This window comes from Silene latifolia, chromosome 6, assembly GCF_048544455.1.
Source record: "Silene latifolia isolate original U9 population chromosome 6, ASM4854445v1, whole genome shotgun sequence".
Taxonomy (NCBI): domain Eukaryota; kingdom Viridiplantae; phylum Streptophyta; class Magnoliopsida; order Caryophyllales; family Caryophyllaceae; genus Silene; species Silene latifolia.
This window is the reverse complement of record NC_133531.1, coordinates 44,220,992-44,246,760: the sequence shown is the minus strand read 5'-3', so window position 1 is coordinate 44,246,760 and position 25,769 is coordinate 44,220,992. Positions and strand designations below refer to the sequence as shown.

The 25,769-nt window shown below is 39.0% G+C and overlaps 1 long non-coding RNA gene and 1 other non-coding gene across 2 annotated transcripts; one reads left to right on the top strand and one right to left on the bottom strand.

Annotated features, from left to right (window-relative positions):
• Positions 1-14,890: 14,890 nt before the first annotated feature.
• On the bottom strand, positions 14,891-14,977 carry LOC141589005 (small nucleolar RNA SNORD34). Its single transcript, XR_012519966.1, has one exon. It is a non-coding gene; the product is annotated as a small nucleolar RNA SNORD34 (small nucleolar RNA).
• Positions 14,978-22,514: 7,537 nt separating this feature from the next.
• On the top strand, positions 22,515-25,474 carry LOC141658734 (uncharacterized). Its single transcript, XR_012549383.1, has 3 exons — positions 22,515-22,655; positions 23,116-23,166; positions 24,879-25,474. It is a non-coding gene; the product is annotated as an uncharacterized LOC141658734 (long non-coding RNA).
• Positions 25,475-25,769: the final 295 nt, after the last annotated feature.

The following is a 25,769-nucleotide window of genomic DNA, read 5'->3' as shown; positions in this document are numbered from 1 at the left end:
ACAAACAATGCTGCAGAATATGAAGCCTGTCTCATTGGGCTACAAGCGGCAGTAAGCTTAGGCATCAAAAACCTCCGGGTACATAGGGATTCATCACTGATAATTAACCAAGTTACAGGATCTTGGAAAATCCGAAGCGAAAGCCTCGCACCTTATCAAGCTAGGATAGACCAAGTCGCTCAATTCTTCGATCACGTGACCTACTTACACCTACCTCGGGAGGAAAATCAATTTGCAGACGCTCTTGCAAAACTTGCATCTTTGATAAATATGCCGGATCACATGATGGAAATGCCTTTGTGCATCGAACGACGGTCAGAGCCGGCTTATGTCCACCAAATCACCGATGAAGAGGAAATCGCGCAGGAACCCTGGTTCCAAGCGATCCTGAATTTCAAGCTTAATGGCACCTATCCACCAGATATGGACAAGAGGGGACAACGTGCTATACACCTATTAGCTTCCCAATACATTCTCATGCAAGGAGAATTATACAAAAGAACACCTCTTGGTGTAGTCCTACGTTGCCTTGATCATTCACAGGCACGAAAGGTGATGGAAGAAGTCCATGACGAAGAATGCGGCCCTCACATGAGTGGGCCCATGATGGCAAAGAAAATCACAAGTCTGGGATATTATTGGACCACAATGGAATCCGATTGCATCAAATACGTAAGACATTGCCACAACTGCCAAATCTTCGGGAATGTACAGCATGTCCCTCCTTCGTTGCTCTATACAAAGACATCTCCTTGGCCATTTTCTGCATGGGGAATTTACATAATCGGGAAGAATAACCCCAGCCGGAACAGGAGGTCACTGTTTCATTCTAGTGGCAATCGACTATTTTACCAAATGGGTAGAAGCGGCTTCCTACACTGGTCTTACGGCTAAAAATGTGGCAAAGTTCATACAAAACAACATCATCTGTCGATATGGTTGCCCACATGAGATCATTAGCGATAACGGGTCACACTTCCAAGCTGAGACCGAGCAATTGCTAGCCAAATACAAGATTAAGCATCACCACTCTTCGCCCTATAGACCACGGACTAACGGCGAAGAGAGGCGAAAACAAACAAAAATGTTGTCACAATTCTCAAGAAAATGATCGACAACTATAGAGATTGGCCAAGCAAGATACCCTTTGCCTTATGGGGGTATCGTACATCTGTCAGGACGCCCACTGGGGCTACTCCTTTCTATTTGACCTACGGCATGGAAGCCGTACAACCAGTCGAGCTAGAAATACCATCCCTGCGTATTCTACTAGAAAGTCAAATCCCGGAGGCCGATTGGAAAAAGGACAGATATGAAGAACTCATCCTCCTGGATGAACGTAGGCTACGCACCTTACATAATGTCCAAACATATCAAGCACGTATCAAACGAACTTTCAACAAAAGGGTTAGGCCAAGAAACATCAAAGAAGGAGACTTAGTACTCAAATCGGTTAGAGCTCTTTTACCTGTCGACCCAAGGGGAAAGTTCAAACCTAATTGGGCCGGACCATTTCTAGTCAAATCCATACTCCCAGGGGGTGCGGTTAGGATCACAGGCCTAGATGGGAATGAGTTTTCAAACCCCACAAACCTTGACCAACTGAAACGATACTATGCCTAGAATAGGACCAAACACGCGCCTCGCGTAACCCCACGTGTCGCTCTTGTGGCACTAAATAAACGACCCCTGGCCAAACTGAAATAAGCTAGTGTCACTATGCTCTTGCATTTTGACAAACTTGTCATCCTCATATCATCAAATAAACTAAATTCGCACCTTCTGAGTAAGCAAAAGCTCATGCTTCTTTTCTAAGTTCATTACAAGCTCTTGCTTAGAACAATTATTCTTTTACATTTACTCGAACTACGCGCAAGGGTTTGATTTCGCTTTTTTAAGTGAATACGTAGGCAATCCTTCACGGGATTCAACCCATCATATCTAAAATGTAAATAGAAGGACATTTGCATTGCATTTGAAATTCGACAAGAATAATAAATAGAAAATCACAACGGTTTCATAACCACTTAACCTTCTTTATTTTCATTCATTTTCTAATAATAATAGTACGTTACATAATAAAAAATAGAATAGGCTAGGATTCTAAAAACCCCACCTTTTATTACAACAATAATAATAATAATCAAATAATAAATAAAGACTCGGGCTATTCCTCCATCTTCCCTTTGCCCTTGTCATTCTTGTCATATTTCTTGTCACGACCTCGAGCCGGACGCTCTTGCACCACTTTAGACCTAATCACCAACGGTCTTTCTCGAGGCCTGGCTCTTCCATTTTTGCCAACCACCATTTCTGCGACAGGAGTAGTCTTTGATTTCTTTGAAGGATGAACAACTTGAAACCCGGCTTCTTCTTCTCCCTCTGTCAGATGCTTCTCCTTCTCTTTCTCTCCCTCGCGCACCTTGTAATCAACAGGCTCGCGTTTCCTCAGTCTCTCGTGCTCTTCCGGAGTAGTAGTCTTTCTCCACCTCAGATAAGAATCCGACACCCATAAAGCATTGGCGGAGAAATTCAAGAACCACATGTTCCTTTGGGCCCATTTGATAGCCCATTCCCTTCGGCTCTCTGTAGTAAGTGCCATAGCAGTCTGCGGGACGGTGTCAAGCCTCGGGATCGTCTGCTTCAGCCCAACTTGCCTCATTAGCCTTTCCGGGAAGATGCACACCATAAACTCCAATCCAGGAATGCGCACCGACCTAGTGGGATCCAAAGAAGACACTCCAGTGACAAACTTGAGGTGCCACCACTGTACAACCCACCTGATCAACGGACCATCATCATTCTTCAGCTTGTTCTTCCAGTAATCGCAGACCCGGGTAAAGTCCACCAAGTACAACCTTGTCCTCATCGCGATCGAACGAGCATGATAGGAAAGTGCATGAACTGGGGGCTCGATCAATCGGAGCCGTTCCATAAGCCAAACCTACCAAAAGCAGGTATTAGACATCAAAAAAAAAAAAAAAGAAAGAAAAACGAAAAAAAAAAAACGAAAAAAGAAAAAAAAAACGAAAAAACGAAAAAAAAAAGAGAAAACAAAAAGTGTCTTTTACCTGCAAAATGACGGGACTCCCCAAGAACGGCAGATCGCGGTTGGATTTCCTATTATCCAAACCCAAAATAATCTCTCCTAAGCATAAACAAGCTGGGCTCCTGCGCAGCTCCATTTGCTCAATAAGGCCCAAAAGACGGGGATCACCTCTCAAGTCTTCATCAACGTGTCCTTGGAAGACATACACATGCAACAAACAAATGCCAAATGCCCTCCTCCTAGCAACATGAGAAACGGTAGGGTCGGCCCTGTTGATGAATCGATCTATAAAGTCCAACATTCGCACGCCTTTCGGGGTAACTAGACGATCCACCTCAAGTCTGGTCAGTCCAAGCAAGTCTCTAAATTTGCTCTTATACCCTTGTGAAGTGGAAGGAATGGCAGGTAAATGCTTAGGGTCCCACCCACCAATAGCAGCAATTTCTTCAGGAAAAGGACAAATATCACCTCCTGGGAACACGAAAACATGATAATTCGGGTCCCAATAGTCAAGGCAAGCATCCAAGAACGGTTTTACAACCTTGATGAGTTTCAAACTCAATAAAGACCCAAGGTTATAAGCACCCATGTCATGCTTCTCCATATTCGAAAATTCGTTGGTCCACTCCTTCATGCGGATCTCCAAAGTATTCATAATGACAATTTTCTTTTGAAGATTTATTTTGAGAGTTTTATGTGAATAGACGAAGAAGAGACGGAAGATTTATGAGAATTAAAGCTCCATCGACGCTTATATTTATACTGTTCTCTGTTTCCAAAAATCCGTCAGAACGGACCGGCAGGAACAGCGCAGACTCGCCGCGCCTCTTCAAAGGGACGCAGCTCATGCTCGCGCCTCTTCCCGATCTCACTTCTGTGATTTCCGCGTTGGATCTTTCCTAATTCTATAACGAATGATTTCCTATTCCTACGGGGTTTTATTTTGGTAAATCCGGGAAGATTACCATGTTTCAGGTTTCCTAAATTCGCGGGCACGCATTTCAAGGCGACATCGACATTTCTGCCATTTTATCACCCTTGTATATTTTCATTTTAGGAAATAATTTTCATTTTAATTCACCATTTTAGAAAATAATTTTCGTTTTAATTTTACATTTCTCATTTAAATTCATTTATTTTAACGAAGCTCAACATTTATATATTAATTTCAGTTTCTTAATTTCATTTCTACATTCTCTAACTTATAGATTTATTTTTTTTTCTTTTTTTAGGGGGTAACCCTCCCTACCGTCCAGTCATTTCCGGCAAATTTTTGCTTTTTCTTGTGTTCTTTTGAGTCTCATTTTGCGCTAATTAAGGCCATATATACATAAAAATTGTATGTTTTGCGTGATTTCTATGTAAATTTCGGCAGCATAACGGCGCAAACCGTTATCTACCAAACCTGTTCAAGAACTAACCTGCAGATACAAGCAACACAACCCAGCAGCAAAGGCACTCAGGCCATTGTATATATATGGAGGAAATGTACAAACTGGGGGCTTGCGCCCCAAACAAAGTCCAAAAATGTTCAAAATCAAATGTCCAAATGTACAAGTCTACAAAACTACACAAAACTACTGCTGGGCGCCCTCCAACTCTGCAACTCTCGCCACAAGAGCGGCGATCTCGGCGTCCCGAACCTCGAGCTCCCTCAACACGCGAGCTGTCTCCTCCCGGGACTGGGTCAACTCTCGCTCCAGCTCGCGGTCACCCTATAAACAAGAAAATTGGCTCATGTCAATCAATTCAAGCAAAATTAGAAAATTAAAAATCAAAAAGAGAAATAGGTGTAAGGTTCATACCTGACGACCTCGACCGCCAATGAGCGCCTCGACGGCAGTAGCTCGCAGCCGGTTGGCCACCCTCCATAATGCCACGAACCGGGACGGCGCAACCTGCATTCTCAAAGGAAATTCTCAGCAAATTGAACAAACTCAATCAAATGTGTTCCTACACGAAAGTTATACAAGTTAGAGACTCACCCTCCGAATCAGATGCTGCCAGTCGTCTAGGCCAGCATCCGTCACGGCTACGTCAAAGTCACGCAGCTCGGAGATCGTCGTCCTCCCGGACGCGTCAGTGTACTCAAGGGTCTCAGGGTACTCTGGGGGCTCGATGCCCGCCGCCTCAACCTCCTGCAAAGTCAAATGATTCTCACTAATCGATGATCTTTCATCATTCTCAAAAATATCAAAATCAAAGTGAAGATACTCACCACTACTGGCCAGTACGCCAACCTCCCGTAAAGGAACGCCGAGTAGTCCTCGCCAGGAAGAAGAAGGTCGTCACCACTGGCACCAGCCAAGTCCGCCTCCCTCTCGGCCTCGAAGGCTCCCTAAACATCGTCCCGGGAGGATCGACGGGAACCTTCAACGCGTCCCGAGAGCACTGACGAGCCAAACGCTCGCCCAAGTACCACACAGGACCCATCGACGTCCTCAACAGCAGTCGACTCGGGCTCCTAGGTCGAAGGACCTCAGCCACGAAAGGAGGCGCTCCAACGTACTCCGCCCAAGGTCGGGGCACCCACTATGACAAAATAAAACAGAGGTCATTCCTATGATCAATTAAAGGCAAAGTATAAGAAGTATGAATGAATACGAATGAGATGCTCACGCTGCTCAGCTGAAGAGCGTTCACGTCCCGCCGGTAGACGTTGTGAGAAGAACGCTTGCTCTTCGTCCGGCACATCACCCAATCCCTCACCACGGATAGGCCCTCTCCACGGCTCCGTCCTCTTGGGCGCGAGACTCGGGAAGTAGGAGTACACCCACGCCTATAAAGCAAAATAATCAATGACGATCTTTCGTGATTTGATAAGGGAAGGAATTTACTTTGGTCTAAAGGAAGATTCATACCTCCAACAGTAGTCCAGGTCCGACAGCACCTGGAGAAGTCCCCTTCTCCATCAACTCCGGACGAACCATGGCCCTCATGAAGCGGATGAGGACCGCAAACCAGCAGTGACCCAGTCCCAACGCCCTAGGGAATTCAGGTCAGAAAGAAAGGGAAGAAGCTTCTTCGACAGCCTCTCGCCCTTGTCTCCGAGGTAAATCGAAGACAGGAACCACCAAAGCCACAGACGAGCCCTCTGCTCAGCTGTACAAGGAGGAGGAGCCGTCTCTCTCCCGTCAATCGTCACCAGTGCCGCGGTCTTCCCCGCAAAGTAGTCTCGAATGTAAGAACTGGGTACCAAACCCGGCACTGCAGCAGCCTTCGGCGACAAGTTCCAGCCGATCAATCTCCTCGCCTCGGCCGAGTCCACTCTCATGGCGGTCTCTGGCCACACCACCTCCTCGGTCCCGCACGGCAGACCAGAAATCATGCCGTAATCCTCCAAAGTGACTCCCACCTCACCGAAAGGCAGGTGAAACGTGGAAGTCGATCCCAGAATCGGTCCAAGAAAGCGCGGACCAGGCTGAGGTTAGCCCGCAACTTCCTCTTCACGATATCCCTCCAGACCTGTACCAAAGGACCGAACGCTCCACGCTCGATCATGGCCCTCTCCTCCGCCGACAGCCGCTCGTAGTGCTCCATCGCCGTCGTGTAACCCGAGAACGACCTGATGTTCCCGGCCTCCTATTATGATTTGAAATAAAAACTATCTTTAGTTTTGAATGAAATTTGAAAGAAATTTGGACGGAAGAATGAAAGAGGACGAGTAGTGAGTAGTGAATTCCTATTTACCAAACTCTTCACCGTCCTGTAGGACAGGTGACCCTCTGCAGCCCACACGAGGTGCCTACTCTCCCAGGTCTCAGCCCACGCAGGAGCTCCCCTCACCGACGACCTCCTCGCTGACGTTGGTCCGTCTCGGGATCTCCTCCTCCTCGACGGCCTCCTCCTCGTGAAACTCGGCGGCCCATCACCCGCGGTGAAGGCCTGCTCTAAAGCCTCCTCAACAGTAGCGGCGTCTATCTCCATGGGAGCTCTCCCAGAAGTAGAAGCCTCATCACCTGCAACGTTAAAGCAAATTCAGGCCGCGTCACATGACGACGAGCCTTTGTTAAGGAGTTTTCGAGCTTTCAAAGCCCTGAAATCGCCCTTTCCTTGCCATCCTTGGCCATATTCCCATCAACCCGATCACTCATGTGATAAATTGGGTCAAGTCAAGCCTAATTCGAAGCCTAGTTCTGGGTTCAAGTCGAAATTTCGGCAGCATTTCGCTATAACGACGATTATGCCCTAGAAAAGTGTCCTGAAAAAGTTGTCACAAACCAAAATTCCAAGATTATAGAAAGTTTACCCATCACCCAGGGATCCCAAATATCAAATTTCACCGCAAATGGGCAATCCTAGGACTATTTTCGAAGCAATTTACGGTTTAGCTGTAAAACCGTCTCAAATTTCACTCAAAGGCTCAAAACTCGACAAAAATTCGAGACAAATACATGGTTATGTTCCTAACATTACCTACTATCCATTTCTAATGTCAATTTGACAAAGCAAATTCGTTTGGGGGAAAAGCCCCAAATTTTCGATCAAAAAGGGTCGAAAACCCTAGATTTTGCGGCTCAAAATTCAACAAATGTAGAAGATTAATGCAAGATTGAGATATATACCTCAATTAGTCATATTTAAAGCAAGCTTTTGAATCAAACCTTGGCGGAAATGGTGAAGATTTGAGAGAGAAATGAGTGATTTGTGTTTCGAATGCAAATGAATACAATCCCTCTGATTTTCGCGTTTTTACGTAGGAAAGCCAAATTGGGGAATAGACGCAGCAGGCGCTGCGCCTCTTCCAAGAGACGCAGCTCTTGCTGCGCCTCTTCTTTTTTGTTCCCTCCATACGGATTTTCAAAAATTCGTTATAAGTTCGTTATTTATGGGCCCATCTTTGGTGCGCCTCTTCCCCGATGCTATTTTACTCTTTTGGTCCGTTCGACGATTTTCTTTCGTTCCGGCTCGCATTTCCCACCCAAGAAAGCAGTCGTTTATTCCTTCCAAGACCCGTTTTTGCTTGTCGCAACGAGCATCTACTTATTCACAAGAATTCGACACACGTTCATTATGTCTCAAGCGAGAGTAAGCGGATATACTTTCCCTCTCATGACAAGAAGAATAATCCCCCACGATGTCTCCAGCGAGAGTAAGCGGACGTACTGTCTCTCTCAAGACGTGAGGATTAACATCTACCCAGGCATATCCTTCCCTCCAGCAGTTCTCAGTCGTGTCCTGCTACTTGCAATATTTTCCCGAAGACTACCCGAAGCAGTTTTCTCTCAGTAGTTCTCAGCCGTGTCCTGCTACTCTCAATATTTCTCGTTTCCCCGCGGAGTTCGACAGGGTGTCGTTCTCCAGAAGTTCCCAAACCCAAAGCCTTCTTTCTTAGGTTCGTAAACCCGAAGTTAGGACTTTTCAACTATAGGATCACACTCCTTTTAGATTCATAAGCCTTCAAGTTCCCAAACCAATAGAGTTCTTATACCCGAACCTTTGCTATCCTTAGTCGAACTTACCATTTGACCTCCTTCCCGTCAATGCTTTCCTTTAGGGTCCCACACCTTAGCACAATCTTTATATATCCTTTAGGTCTTAACCTTAGCTCCTACGCAACTCCGGAAGCATCTAGAGAAGAAGTCTCAGGTATGGTCTCTTCTTATGGCTGGCGAGCCTCCTTACGTAGTCTAATGGATTTTAAACGACCCTCCCCGATAGTCGACAGACTCTAAAATGTTCCCGACGACAGGTCCTTGATTCAGACCCCTTGAACAGCCTCGCGTCGCCATAGTCGTCAGGTTGTAATCTTCGATTGACCTGATGGCTATACTTTGACTTTCGCCTTGTCCAAGCCTCAGTCAAAGTGGGGGCTCTGTAGATACCTCATTTCTGCACCTCCCGCAAACCACCCGGTGATGATTGGGCCGCATGTTTGATACGCGGAACGATTTGTGACAGTTCGTAAGATTATCGTCAAGTGATTGCTCAAATATTAATGTCTACCTCTTAGTTGTCATCTACGTCCCGATACGGTCGTTTTGTGATAATTAGAGTACATTCGGAGCCGGGCCTAAAACCGTCTCCATTTTCTGATAACCGTTAAATCCCGAGTCGGAATGTTCTGGAATGTTCCAGATATTTCTATTCCATATTTCACAAATTTTATCTTTTGGCAAATAAAATCCCGTAATATTCATATAAAATATTAAGGAAGATCGAATTATTTCCGTCCTACCATAACTCAAACGCGGAAATCTTTCTTCAAAGCAGAGGAAACCTCCGGGAATAGACGCAGCAGTGCTGCGCCTCTTCCAAGAGACGCAGTGGCTGCGCGCCTCTTCCCGTGCCCTTTCTCGCGTGTTTTTCGTATCTTTTTCATATCTTTCCGAGATTCACTTCCAAAGAGTATCCGAAACCCTAATTCTTTCACGTGATTAGTATAAATAGGAGCCTTCGCTCCTCATATTTCTCACGCGAGTGTCCGCCCTTCTCTTCTCCCTTTGCATTCTAGACTTTGTTCTTACTTACTGGCGCCTACGTGCTTGAACTTTCGACCACGTAAGCTCGGATCCTTCTGAGTACCAGCCTCCCCGTTGCATGACCGACCAATTTGACCAACTCCACATCAATCAACTTAATTAACTTAATCGTTTTCCTCTTACGAGGGCACTTTCTTTGCATTCGCGTCGAGCATCACTAATCGATATCTTAGTCCTTCTCGTTTCGTCAACATGTAAGTCTGAGGGTGTAAATCTCTCTTTTATTTATTGTATTTACCTTTTTGTATCATCAATTGTAAGGTTTATGTCGAAAATATCATTAAAACCGATTTCTAAAACCATGCTTTAAAACCTTTTTTTACGGATTTCCAGTAGATAACCGTCGAGAAAGGACGCAAAGAATCGCCGCGCCTCTTGAAAGGAGCGCAGTTCTGCTGCGCCTCTTCGTGAGGCCGCAGTTCATTCTCGCTTCCTTTCTTCTTCGTTCGTCCTCTGTTATTCGTTCCAAAATCCTTTTGATTGTTTCGTTTGTTTGTTTATTCTTCGCCATAATAGTATATAATTCATACGTATATCTTCATCATCATCATTAATATGTTTTAATCATCATAAATCCGACTTAAATCCCTAATAAACCAATATTTGCGGGTTTTCGTCATTAAATTCAATTCCAGGTTGTAGAGATTCAATTCGTCAATATTGGGTTTCTGGAATTCGTCTTTGATATAGTTTACATCTGCTTATTCACATGTTCGTTGCATATTCGTCATCAAACCATCGTATCTAACCTAATTAATTGAATTAATTTGTTTGACTCATTAATATTTTTCACTTCTGTCATTATTCCATCTTATGTTAATTCGTTCAATTCCGTCTCATCCATGTTTTACTGTTTTCACGACTCATTCATATGTTAAATAACCTGCTAATCACTTTCATCCGAGTAAATATCATCAATCAATTCATTAAATTCACCAATCGACATTAACGACTTGCAATTACGGCTTCACAGCCAGAACTGAGCCAAGGAATAGACGCAGTGTCTGCTGCGCCTATTCCAAAGGACGCAGCTCTGCTGCGCCTGTTCCTGGCTGAGTTCTGTCCCTGAACTCCGTTCCTGCCTTGACCTAGTTTAATTAGCATACGTATAACTAACTATTAATCGTATTATCACCTTCTGTTTTGTTCGTTATTTATTCCTTTATCCTTTTATCAAATTATCCGTTTTAAAGGTATTTTCGACATAAATCGCCTAATCCATTGTAATTATTGTAATTTTCATTATTGTAATTTATAATTATTGTATTTCTTTTATTGCTTGTATGTTTTCACATGTAATTGAACTTAAATCCCACTTCGACCCAATTGTATGCTAATTACGTGTTTCACCGACTTAGTTAATTCTTCACATGCTAGGATTAATCTAATGGATGTTGCATTGCATGCATATAGCCGACGATATATCAAGTACGAATAACTTCCCTAATCATTAGTAGAGGCCGCTATCGAGGCGGGCGGGATTAGGTGTTCGATCAAAAGAGCTTCCTAATACGTACCCTCACCCCTTACTCCAGATATCTGTGAACACCCGTGTTCATTGGCATCCACGAGAGTCATTCTAGACATAGAATGCTAAGGGTAACGATTGCTTAGTGTTCATGTCTCTACTTTGTGTCTTGACATGACACGAGGTATTCGAACGGTTCCAATTTCCCATAAAAATTGGTGGCGACTCCGCCCCCGTGGCCCCCGCTGTCCACAGAACTGTACTGCATCCTCCAAGGTAAGAAAGAACATGCCACGTTTAGGCGTAAAATCACTCTCAACAGTCCTTACCCTTTCGCTCGGTCCCCGGGTGTCTTTCTTTGTAATGAAGAGTTGAAACAAACTCATCGTTTTCTTCGTCTGAACAGGTTGGGCTGGTTTATATATTGTTATTAGAAGAATCCCCAATAGGTAAGACTGCATTGTCTTCAACAATAGACACAGTAGAAAGATCTGCGACAGTAAATTAATATAATGAGTACAGTTATTGGATAACAAAATCACAATAACATCACAATAACAGTAGCACGGGGGAGAGATCAACATTGCAGTAATGTGACAATAACAGTATGATAACAGCAGGTGTGAAACAGACGACAATCAATAACACTAAATGTGTTTATCTTATGCTACTCTCTTATCAGCCGTATATTTTCACGCTACAGCACAATAATATCACAACAATAGTAGCATAATATCAGAATAACAGTACAATAATATCAACATGTTTCTCTACTTTTTTACAATAATAGTACGGTAATATCGAATAACGGTACTCTCGATTCTACTTTATTACATACGAGATAATTTGTATTTATTATGTTACTCTTTTTGCAAGGCATATATTTTCATGTTATGCACAATAATAGCACAATAATATTACAATAATATCACAATAACAATCGAATAATATAATCATGTTTCGCATACGGTTACAATAATAGTACATTAATATCGAATAAATTCTCTTTTTCTACATGTAATACAAGCAGACAAATCTGATAATAATATCGGAATAACAATTTGAGAAACACATAGAAATCAATAATTGATTTATAAACACTCAGGCTAATAATAGTACATTAATATCAGAATAACAGTTCTCTTTTTCTACTCTAATACAAGCCGATAACATACAATAATATCGAATAATAAATTTGAGAAACACATAGAAATCAATAATTGATTTATAAACACTCAAGCTAATAATAGTACATTAATATCGAATAACGAGTTCTCTTTTTCTACTCTAATACAAGCCGATAAAGACAATAATATCGAATAACAAATTTGAGAAACACGTAGAAATCAATAATTTATTTATAAACAACGGCGGATGAAGAGATAAGAATCAATAGCAGTATTACCTGTTTCCATATTCACTGTCGAGGTGATTTCTTCGCTAACATTGTTATTGAGCTCGTTGTCCATCTTTTATACCTGAAAACAGTAAAATCAAGTATTGAATTCAATTAAAATCAACGAATTTACACTAAAAATCAACGATTTTTACATTAATTAGGTTTTTTACATTAATTCCGAAAATACGATTGAATATACTAAAAATCAACGAATTTACATTACCTGTAATTCGATTGCAGCTAAAAATCAACGATTTTGTGTAATTTTATTAGGTTTTTTTATGAATTTTCTATAGTCGGCGTTCTGATTTTTGAGTTTTCTCTGTTTTTGATTTGTAGAGAGATGTAGAGAGAGAGAGAATATCGTTAGAATGAGGTTTCTGTTTTCATGTTTCAGCGCTTTTGTATTTTTCGATTTTTCCTTTTTTTTTTTTTCTAATTTATCTTTTAATCTCAGCCCTTGATTTCTTTTAATCTCAGCCCTTGATTTCCCCAACTCACAACTCACCATAAGACCCCAACTCACGAGATCCCGCCTCTATATATATATATATATATATATAATGCTCAATGGCGGATTCAGGATTTTTCTTTCACAAGGGACAATTTTTTTGTTCCCGACTATTCTAATGAAGTTTCCCTTATCACGAGACATTTTTTAAGCATTATGATTAATGATCAATTACGTTCTATCAAATCTCAGTTCAATCATGTTCTATGGATTGTCGTGGCCTAATCTCACTAAAAACGGGATAATATCAATTAAAAATTTGCTCGTAAATCGTAATAACCTCAATTCGCGGGCGACTTTAAATCATAAATGCAAAACTAGGAGTAATTTGTGAATAGATTTTTAAAAAAAATGTTGTTTATTACAATTTTTAGTTCCTGATTAGATAAAATTAAGGTTTGTTACAATAACGCTTTATTTCGGGTTCGAACTGTCCCTGAAAAAAAAACGGGTTGAGTCGGTTTTACGGGTTGGGTCAAATTTTGACAGGTCTAGCTACACATCTCAACACTAGGATACGCAAGCAACCAAGTGTAAAAATTTGCTCCCAAACCGCGAGTCAACGACCTTTTTTCGAGTCAAATTGAAACAAGATGAAAAACTCTCATGAATTTTTAACACTAAATTTTTCTGAAGACTTAAAACCAAGATCTCTGGTTAAGTTAAAACCAAAGGGGTCGAGTTGATAACATTATATTGGCAAAACCTTCTGTAAATGACAAGTTAAAAGGGGTTGATTGAACCCTATAAACTGAAAGGAAATCTATGATGAAAATCGCACCAAGCGGTGATAATCTAGAACCAAAGAGTACTTGTATTAAGTATTTAACATCCATACCAAACCACAAACTAATCAAGATTTGTAAAAGGAAAACAGTCCCAAATCACCATTTATACATCGATACAAGATACACAAAACAAGGATTTATTCATCATAACAAGACGAGCTGAGGATGCTTGCAAGTGTTTCTCGTGTAATACCGCCAAGAGCAAACCAAAGACCTCAAGCGCGCTCCTTCGTCCAACACGAGCAACAAAACCAGTTTTGATTGGAGCCACGTAACGTCCCGAACCACTTTGTTGCGAGAAAAAAAAACTACTCGATTACTCATAATAGCAAATTATCAATTTTTTTTGGTGCAAATTATCAATATTAAACAGATACTTCAGAGGATACAAGAACCAATAACTGGAAAAAATGAACTCAACCTTAATAATGAAATTTCCACGATATATACTAGGTTTTCTGTTTGAAGTTACCTAATAAATAGAGTTGTTCAAGAATCGAACAACCCACAAACGAAGTTGGTACTAATAATGCATATTACATGCTCAATTATCATGAAGGCGTTTGAACAGGTTTGATAACATAATTTGTCTCTCGGCAAAGTATATTCAAAGTGATCCCATCGTGATAAACATTTCAAGCAGCCTCGAGATAATATTGTTCCATATCATCGTTAATCATACAATGTAGACAAAAGATTAGTCATCATTGGCCTCTTAAACATAGAGAATCATGTAACATAGAGAACGAAGTTTGACCAAGCGTAAAATATCAAGATTATTGTCGAACTACAAAATACCGAAATTAATTTATGAACTTTTAAATCCTGGTAGTAATGATTTGTCAGAGAAAAACTACATTGAACACAAAACTTGCAAAACTGTACAAGTTCAGAGCAGATCCGAATTCTCTGCAGTAAATATTTCACACAAAAAGCAGAGAATCAATACCAAACCATTAACCCATCACTAGGGAAGAACTGTTGCAAATGAGCACACATGGCACACACATCAAGAAGGCCTCAGTCAAAGTTAAGTAGAAAATATTATGCACGAAACTTGTGTAGCCACAACCCAATTTGTAGTCAAGAAAATGTTTTCCAAAAATGAAATGCAACCAAAAATCAAGAACGAGTATAGCGATCGTTTAGACGTGGACATTTGAAAACGAACCCACTTTTGACGTAAACATAAAGAAGGCCTCGGTAAAATCTATTGATTCTATTCCTTATCATCTTTGAGTCAAACAATGTAGGCAAAAAGTTTCTCTTCATTGGCCTCCTGATTAAATCAACCAAACGTTATTTAATAATTGACAACAAAGCTTATAATACACAAAATCAAGATGTGTATACAACCTTTAGTAAAAAAACAAAAATACCCATGCATGGGATTATGGGAATGAGTTTAAAGCCATACAAATAAAAAGGCGACCTCAGATATTTTATGTTACTTATCACCGTTAACTCATACAATGTAGGCGAAGTTTCTCATCACGGGCTTTCTAGTTAAAACTTAAAACTAATAAACTTTTAACACAAACATTTCAAGGGCTAAAAGCAAAAAAAAATGGGATTTAAGTAAGATGTAGATTACGAATGCAAGTAAAACATCCGACCTAAAAGAATATATGATTTTCTATATCTTGTCTATTATGGAGGATATTTGGTTTTTGAGAAAGAGAAAAAAAGGACAGCGGTATTCATCACGGTAAGGATAAGGAGGTTTGACCAAAAATTCAATTACAAAGAACAAAAATAAAAGGTTAAACGATGTGTCCCTAATCAATTTTTAGGACAAATTAAGGGGATGTATGGTTGGAGGTAATCGGGAAACGGAAGAATTGATTAGGGGCTGTATGGTTGGGGTTTGGATTAAGTGGTTTTCGACAAGAGATGCAGATGGGAGAAGCGCCAGCCGTCCAACCAACAAAGTTCTTGGTGTAATCACATGTATTGGTTACAACAGAGGTATTCGGTACCACATACTTGAGCTTCGCAAAAATTGCAATCGTTCATGGGCGTTGAACTCATTTGTACGGAGTATAATTTAAGTTTATATTGTTATTAGCATGGCTAAATTTTAAATTTTCAAAACCAGATGTCCACTGTTGTTTCCAGGAATATATTCCTGCATATCAATCACCTCAATAATTTGGCAACAAAAATAAAGTATATATAAATATAATTAGTCTTGCTGAAGACGGGTCGGAGCAAGTGATGGATAATGCCACTCACAAAACGGATAGGGGGGACAAGGTGGGGGAACCCCATGTGCTTCCCTCTCTCCTCTATTTGGGTCATTTGTGAGGGAAAATGGTATCCGTCACTCCAAAGTGACGGATACGCGCCGTCACAAATGAGATTTTGTGATATAAATAAAGTAAAGGCAACATGCCATGTCTAGACAAATTCAGGACATGGCCCTTGAGCTTGACAGTACACTTTCGTTGCAAGAATACAGGCATTTATTCCAAGAACTAACTTCCAGAATTTCTTATTAAAAACCAGAAGACATAAGTTAACCACGTACCAAACATATACTCCCTCCTATTCTAAATAACTCTCCATATTTCCTTTTTCATCTATTCACAATACTCTCCCTATTTCCTTATTTGGCAAACTTTTATACTTATTTTAATCACCTCACCCCACAACAATACCACACAATACTCATACTTTATCTTATTTTAATCACCTTACCCCACAACAATACTTATTTTAATCACACAATACCTACCCTCTCTCCAATCTCATACCCCACTACAATACTTTACCATATAATACTCCCCTCCCTTAAATCTCGTGCCCTTTCATAAAAGGGGAGGGTTATTAAGAGCATCCGCAAAGGTGTAGAACTACCTCCCCATATGCACTTTTTCTCCTCATATGGGGAACCTCACTAATGCACCAACCTCCCCATAATTTGAGGCTCCACCATTAATAGGGAGGGTTCCCAAAAAAAAGCAAGGGTAAATTATGTTTCTTTGGGGGAGGTTCCCAATTTTTTATAGGTAAATAAGGAACCCCATTGTTGCATAAGACCATCCCCAAGTGTTGGAAGTAATGCAAAGGCTAGCAATGTCGTCTAGATAGATTACATTGTAGAGAAGCCTTCCATTGCCTCGTAAGAGAATCTCTACACTCTCTCCACTACTTGCATGTTTATAGCCACTAACATCATGTTTGACCCATGTTTATGGGTAGTGGTTATGCCATTAACTTTGTGGTTATGATGTCCATTTCTACCACTATAAATAGAGAAGTGTAGTCATTTGAGAAATATACATCTTCCATATATCTCTACTACTTCTCTATGATAATTTTGAGCATACCATATGAGTTCCAACTCCTAATGGTTGAGTACACAACTTTTAGGAGTGTTGTGTGACCTTGGGGGACGACGCCTATATCGATTTGTACCGTAGTCGGGGCGATTTCGTTTCTCATTCAGTGGCCTCCATACCACGACACAACAACAAATATTCTCTAATTATATCTTCGCCCCTATAGTGATACTATATTTCCAACAATTGAGAAACGAAATCTTGTCACTATTATTGTTGTTGTATTCTCGTCATTGAGAATCATTTGATTGGAGAAAATATTTATGTTCGTCTAGAAGATTCAGCCCGTATGGAGTGAGACAGCACGTCGGTATTTTGGCCATAACTTGGTCTCTAGACCTTTGTTTGAGGCGTGTAATATGGCGTTGGAAAGCTAAGAAGAAGGGCTACAACTTTGTAGTTGAAGCCGGGAGCAGATTTTGTCATTTAGCTTCCTTAAAATAGGCAGCAATGTCATGGTAGTGTGCTGGAAAGTTTATGGAGATTCATAAAAGAATGGTATTATCTATAATTTTATTGCTCAATTCATTCTTGTGATTAAGGTATGTTCCCGTGAATTTGCTTTACAAATATTTTTGATGTAAAATATGAAGGTTTGGTCAAATTATATATGCCTTAATCATTCATATGTTTAAGCTACTACTTTATTTGGTAAGACATGTCTATAATCGTGGTAAAATTATTTTTAATAATTGATTTCGAGATTATGTGAATGAAATTGTTCCAAGATTTTGAATGACAAAGTAGCTAGAATGATTGAGTGACCAAGATATTGTTATGTGTATATGTTTATCAAGCAAAATATTTCACACATTTGGATTGTTTTTTCTTATTTTAGTTTTGATTATGAGATGAATTAAAATTGATATTTGAGTTATGAACCAAATGTGGGGGCTAAATATTTTGTTTTAAATTGATATAATATCTTGGACATGTGTGACAAAAATTGGAAATGATTATTTGTTAAACCTTCATAAAAGTAGATTATGGAGATTATAAATTGTCGTGTACAATTATATGATATCTAAAAGTTGAGATGATTAATGAATGAATAATGTGCATATTTTGTTTGAACGATTATGTTTGTCACTAATTTGTGGCGTGACAACATGTGGGGGAAGACGTTCAATTTATTATTTGATAAAATTATTCATCATGTTTAGATTTGATATTTCAGCTATGTGGAGTATGTATCTAAGAAATATTTTGATTGTGGGGGTACATAGAAAATGACGAGTGTATGTTTTATACATGATTAACTGACTAAAATATTGTAGTGTATTTTGTTGGTTACGTCACTTAGCTTATACCACATTATATGAGATTCTGGTGATTGTTATTATATGAGTAAGGTGTAAAATTCTTTTTGTAAAATATTGTGGATTTGCAAAGAGTAAATATAAGTGAAACAATCATCGAGATTCGTTGTTTTCTAATATAAGAATGATGATGTATATAGAGCTTTTAGTAAATAATATGATTTTGGGTGCAAAATCACAAATACTACGTGTATGCTTTATTCTATGTCAATTTATTAGAAAGAGAAAATAATAAAGAAGATTATTTGTTCATTTAAACGACATGAGAGTGGAGCTCTATATTTAATTAGAACAATGATGCTAATGAGTTATTAGAAAACATGTTTTGACTATTGTGAGAAGTCTAATATGTATAATTATAGTTGTTTCAATGTAGCTTATGCAGCTAAGTACATTTTGTTTGTGTATTCATTACCAAAGTTATCATTCACATTTAGTGAAGTGCCTAAGGCGCAATATTAAGAATTGCACTATGTTGAATATCTAGAAAGATATTGGATCGACAAAAAGGTAATGACGATCGACAAGGTGAGATTTATGGTGAGTACTATACATTTCCACCTTTAATGGTGATCTTGTTTTAAGTCTATTGAGAAGACTATTATAACCTTGTCTATTGTGTAAGCATATTATATTGCTCATAATCTTGCAGGGTAAGATGCAAGGTGATTGTGAAGCTATTATTAACTACTACTTAATTGTGGGGGCATGTAGTTTTGCCTAATGTTTATCTTTAGCATAATGCTAGCATCAACTTAATAATGCAAAAATAATGTGTATAATGACTTGCAGATTTACACATTTTATGCAGATTTGAGATTTGAGATAGTTGTTTGAGAATAATATGCTCACAAATTATTATCTTTGTGAAATTTGAGTGAAGCATATTTAAGCTAATGGACTAAGAAAGAAAAATGTCCTAGAATTGTCGAGGGGAATGGGCAAAAGCCTATTAGTTGAGGAATTTGTGGTGGATACCGGAACTTGCTATGCAAGGGTGGTCTAACGAAGCCATAGATAACTCATACTTGTGTACACATCCCATTCCTATGACATGTACACTATTTTGGAAGGTTGAGCATATAGCTCTTAATGGTCTTATAGCCCAAAATTGGGTGGTCCTTGTGAGACGGACTTGATGAGATCACCGTAATGATAGAGGTTGAGATATTTCTCTTAATGAATCTATATCCCTTTATTTGGGTGGTCCTATTGAGAAGGACTTGATGGATTCACCGCAATGTTGAAAGGTTGAGCCTTAGAGCTTTTAATGAATCTATATCCCTATTTGGGTGGTCTTATTGAGAAGGATTTGATGGATTCACCGCTATGTTGAGAGGTTGAGCCTTAGAGCTCTTAATGATTCTATAGCTCATGCTTGAGTGGTTTATATGGAGATAGACTTGTTGGAATCACCTACGTGGGTGTGAAGGATTGGCCTCCTTCTATGAGAGATTAGGCTATCTCTCTAGAGCACTCGTGAGAATCCCAAGGTTCATTTGGCCATAAATTTGTTGAATTGTATCGCGGAACTCGTCTGGAACTTAAGGTGAGATATGTGTTTGGAATTTACCCCGGAGTCTAGGAGTTCAAGATTCGTTCACTCTCTAGGTGATGAAAGAATTGTTCCATTTCACTATGTGTTAATTCAAATCGAAAGATATTAATGCTTAAGTATCAATCCTTATTAATATGCTCAGAATTTTGTCTATCATTTGCATTAGTGGGGGATTGTTGGAAGTAATGCAAAGGCTAGCAATGTCGTCTAGATAGATTACATTGTAGAGAAGCCTTCCATTGCCTCGTAAGAGAATCTCTACACTCTCTCCACTACTTGCATGTTTATAGCCACTAACATCATGTTTGACCCATGTTTATGGGTAGTGGTTATGCCATTAACTTTGTGGTTATGATGTCCATTTCTACCACTATAAATAGAGAAGTGTAGTCATTTGAGAAATATACATCTTCCATATATCTCTACTACTTCTCTATGATAATTTTGAGCATACCATATGAGTTCCAACTCCTAATGGTTGAGTACACAACTTTTAGGAGTGTTGTATGACCTTGGGGGACGACGCCTATATCGATTTGTACCGTAGTCGGGGCGATTTCGTTTCTCATTCAGTGGCCTCCATACCACGACACAACAACAAATATTCTCTAATTATATCTTCGCCCCTATAGTGATACTATATTTCCAACACCAAGCAAGGTCACCGACTGGGTCGTGACCTTGTCGGGTCACGCTAATGACTCCTTAAACTAGGATTAACAACACGATTTTGGTGACCTTGAATAACTCAGGGGCAACCCATGACCCTGAGTAGAGAAATTGTTAGAAGTTGGTGACCTTACACGTGGCGTCTTTCTATTGGTTTACAACATTAAAAATCAAAAAAATAAAAAAAGTACAAAAAAAAAGTGCAACTTTCTCTCATTTTTCACGCATGCATCAGCCGTTGCCTTTCTTCCTTGCTTTTCTTTTCGCCAACTTCTTTATTGATCTCGCATCAATCTCGCAACAATGTAAGTCGATTTATTGATCTCGCATCAATCTCGCAACAATATAAGTCTAATTATTAATCATTAATCATCAATCTCGCAACAACTATGTAAATGTAACAAGAAAATTCCAACGATTAAATTCCAACGAGATTTCCAGCGATTTAACAAAATTCCAACAAAATTCCCACAATATTTCGATTATTAATTATGAATCAGAAAATAAATCAGAAAGCGGGATGAATGAAATCGATGAATGAAAACGATTTAACAAGAATTTACCTGCATATCAGAAATCGGGATGAATGAACTCGATGAAATCTCCAATCAGAAAACCAATCGAAATCAAACCCAAATCGAAATAAAACCCAAATTTATGAATGATATAGCAATTTATGAATGATATAGCAATGAATGACGATATGAATGAGATTTTTGGGTTTTTTTTTTGGGTTTAGAGTGTGTGGGATGAATGTGGATGGGTAGATAGTTGGTGGGATGAATGATGATATGAATGTGTGGATACTGGATAGACATGATTTCTGATATTTGGTGTACGTTTGTTTTTTTTTTGTTTTTTTTTCTTTTTTTTTTTTTTTTGTAAAGAAATTGTAGTATTTGATGTTTTTTAAATTTATGGTGAGCATATTTGGCAAAACTTTCGTAACTTGAATTAGTTTAGAATGCATTTTTTTATTTCGTAGTATTTGATGTTTTTTAATATCGTGTTTTTTTTTTTGAATTATGTATGCGGTTTTTTTATATGTTGACTCATGTTTTCAATAAAGTTTATTTATTGCCAATAATTTTTTTTAATGCACACTATAAATTTAATTTACTTAACATATTTGAGTAGAATTTATTTTAAAAATGAAAAGAATAACTTAATTGTTGTATGTTATTAAATAATAATTGTAAAAGTAAGAGAGAGGTTTTGGTGGGGTAGTGAATGTGGTAAATGATTGGAAATGTTGGAAAGTGGAAAAATAATTATGTTGGTGACCCAGGTCGTGACCTTCTGCTTGGGAGGGTGAAAGTGGGTCAAGATTAATAAGGTGCGATTAAGAGGAAAAATTTTGGTGACCCGATTAAGGTGACCTTCTGCTTGGGGATGGTCTAAATGTGGTTATAGATTGGGGAGGGTAGATGGAAAAATTAGTGGAAAATGAGGTGGACGAATAAGAAAAAGAGAGATCAAATCAGTCATTATAAAACAATTTCAGCTGACTTCTTCAGTTTGTGAAGCAAAAAGAATATTGAACAAGTTGTGACAAGATATAAATGGCAAAGAAAAGAAACCATGGCCGTTTTCCACTCGGTTTTGACATACCTGTGGCGGAGACAGAAAATTAAGTTTGGGGCCAAAAAATTAAGGTTGGCGTGTTGGAGGCCGAAAGCGCAAGTAGTATAAAAGCAATAATCTATACATCTATACACCTTACTAAAATATGAGTAAGGCATGTTACTATTCCTAATGAATAGTGCTTTTTTGCTTGACTTTGCTTGACTTTGCGGCAGGCTTAAACTAATGGACTGGACATGCGTAGATTTAAGGAAGTAGCCCAATAATTTTAGTCGTTTTATGACCCATCCGAAGCTTATCCTTTTTCTCTTACTTTTATTCTCGTCTCTCCCCACAGGCCACAAGTCCACAACCACACATTTCTCCTCCTTTTTTTTTTTCTTTCCTAAACTCTTAACCACACCTTTTCCCTGAAAACTTTCCAGAAAAAAATATGAATAGAAAACCTGATATCACCAAAAAAACTCGCGCAAGTAATCAGAAGGTATTTTTTTTACCACCCATGTTTCTTATTTTAATTTATGGGTTTGTTGTTTGATCTTTGGGTTTATTTATCTTGTTGGTAAGTATTGATTTTGATGGGTTTATTGTATGATCTTGGGTTTTGTTTAACTTCTCTAGATCACCTCCATGCTTTTGCAAACCTAATTTGCCATTAATTGATACCACGATACTTGCTCTATGTTCTTCTCACTTATCCCTTTATCTTTAACTCCCTATCCATTTTGCTCAGTATAGTTATATATCGATAATTATTTCGGTCCAATCAAAGTTCAGAATACCGCCTTTTTCCTTTATTTTATGCCAGATCTTAGCTATAGCCTGCTTGTGACTTTCTCCATTTTTTATTTTTGGCGTTTAATGTGAAGTTATCGTGTTGATGTTTTTTGGTTTAATGGGTGGTTTTGATTTTCTGTGCTAATTGATGTTTGTTATTATTTCAGATTAACCCCTACTCATAAGTCGGTCAACGATCTTCGTCGGGATATACCGAGGTGTGTAATTAATTACTTTCTCCATGTGTCACCTTTTGAGTGTTCATTTGTTGATGATTAATGATCCAGTTTAGGCTCTGATTGATCAATGTTCATTTGATTAATGTTTCGATTAGTCAACGTTTCTTGCAACTTTATTGCACTGCTAATTTGATATGTGCATTATAGCTTTCAGTTTACTTTGATTTTCGATTCCTTCGTTAGGTTATCTGGGTGCTTGACATCTGAAGACCAAGGCCTTCGTCATTATTTATGCTTTTATTGTTGTTTACTCTTTGCTCATAAAACCGCCTTCTATGGTTATATTCAGCAGGATCTTCACCCGGGGATTGATTTGTTTTATTTTGTGGCCCTTTTTTTAGCCATGATTTAGATAATAGCTGATTAATTTGCACCTCTCTTCAAAAATCGCTTAATTCAGCCCACGAAATCTATCATTGCATCACTTTGAAGGCTGACCTCTTTTGATTCTCCCTATTTGATTTGTTAGTCTATTGCATCTTGTCTACGTTTGCTTTATTTGACTGTAATTTCGAATTTGGATTAGGGGGTTCGTGTTGTGCAAGATTTTAGCTGCATTTTAAAATCGCGTTTTGATAATTATTTTTGTCAAATCTGCTTTCAATCTTCACCTTGCAGAGGTAATGTCTCTTTTTGTAGCATAGCTGTCATATCATTCACTTAGTCGAATTGTAAATCAAATCAAAATATTATGAAGTACGGAGTAGTATTTATCGTGTCGAAAATGATTTGGGTATTAGGGAGATATAGGAGTCAGGAGATATTTGCTTGTGGGAGTTGTTTGCGTTGTTTGGGGATTGGATTTTTTTTTTTTTGGTGATGGTAATGTATGTTTTGAATATTGATGATTAAGTGTCGAAAATGATGTAATTTAGCCCATTTGTTTGTTTTTGAGGTTGTTACATTTTTGTGTGTGTGCGCGCGCGCTTGTGTAGATAGAGCGTCAACTGTTGAATGGAGTCCATTGCTTTAGTTTAGTGCAGTGTATTGTGTTTGATTTTCAAGACTCTCAACCATATTAACTATGTCATCATGTTTTAGTAGTTATGTAGGGTAGAGATCAATCAGCTCAGTTCAACATTTTCTTACTTTTAGGTGAATACAGATAACTTTTGGCCATTTCTCTGATTTTGGTTCTTCTTTTGATTTGATAAAGGGTGGATGTGATGCTTTGAGTGAAAATAAAAAAGGCGTCTTGTCGGTTACGAATTTTGAAATCTTTTAAATGGTGTTCCTCAGTGGGTTGTTTGCCTGTTTTTGGGACTTGTCGAATTTTGAAATCTTTTAAATGGTGTTCCTCAGTGGGTTGTTTGCCTGTTTTTGGGACTTGTCCACGTGAGATTTTTTTTTGAGCTATTGTTTGACCCTTTGTTTTGATGGCGGGAGGTGGGAAACAACTCCCTTTCCCTCTCCCTTCCCTCCTTAAACCCTTTGTTTTAGAGAGAATATTTTCCCGAGGGTTTACTGAAAAACAAAGGATAGACTTCTCTTCATAAAGTCAGTGTTGTTTGTAGCTTGAGGAGGAGGAGGAGGAAGCATGATTTTTCTCTCTTTATTGCCTATGTTTTTTGTTTGACTTGAGATAATGAAGCATGGGTGACAGCACCATAATTCAGTTAGCTTTAGACATTTGATGTATCATGTTGTAGGAGAAATGTTTTACTTAATGTATCTCTTCTGTGTATCCGCAGTTTCGTATCCGACTCTGTTTCTTTTACTACCAAGTAAGATGCCAAATCTCGGATCCAGTTTTGATTTCAGCATTGCTCAAAGTGAATGTCGGATTCAGTTTTGATTTCAGCACTACTCCACCAAAAGGAAGTGTAGCTGCTTCTGCAAGTCTTCGCCAGAGGACAGCGGGTGTAGGTGAGTTGGAGGGTGCTTCATGCTCCAATTTTATAAGGACGATTCCCTTGGTTTGAAGATATCTCCCATTGTTGTACATATGATGAGCGTCCGGTTTATGGCCTTTTTCGCCTTGCTTCATAAAGCTGGCAAGCTCTGGTTGGTTGGTCCAGAAGAACCGAAGAGCTCACATGCTATATGGATGTCTGCTTTAAGTTTTAGAGAATTTTCGTATTTCTTCTGTCGTGTATTTCACTTTGTACTCAAAGAGTAGATTACTCAGTTATGGAAAGGTCTGCTTTAAATTTTAGAGAATTTTCTTATTTCTTGTGTCGTGTATTTCACTTTTATACTCAAGAGTAGATTTACTCAGTTATGGAAATCGTTCTAAAAGACTACAACACACTGTGATACATCAACATTTTCATGCACCACTATTTTCATGCACCAGGCTGTTAAATTGAATGCACTTGTGAAATTTCATATTATTGCCCGAGAGTATTTTGGTGATAGGAGATCTAGGTGAATTGTTTTTTTTTAGTGAAAGAAAAGGGGATTTTTTTAATTTTGAGTGTAGTCCGACATGGAAATCGGAAAAAACAATATCTGCTAACATCTCCAGGCACATATCTACCCAACACGAGTGAAGTAGTCAATAGGCATGTAGTGAGCCATACAATGGGTTGCCTCGTTTCTCTTCTCTGAACAAAAGAATAGCTACTGAACTCAAAACTACC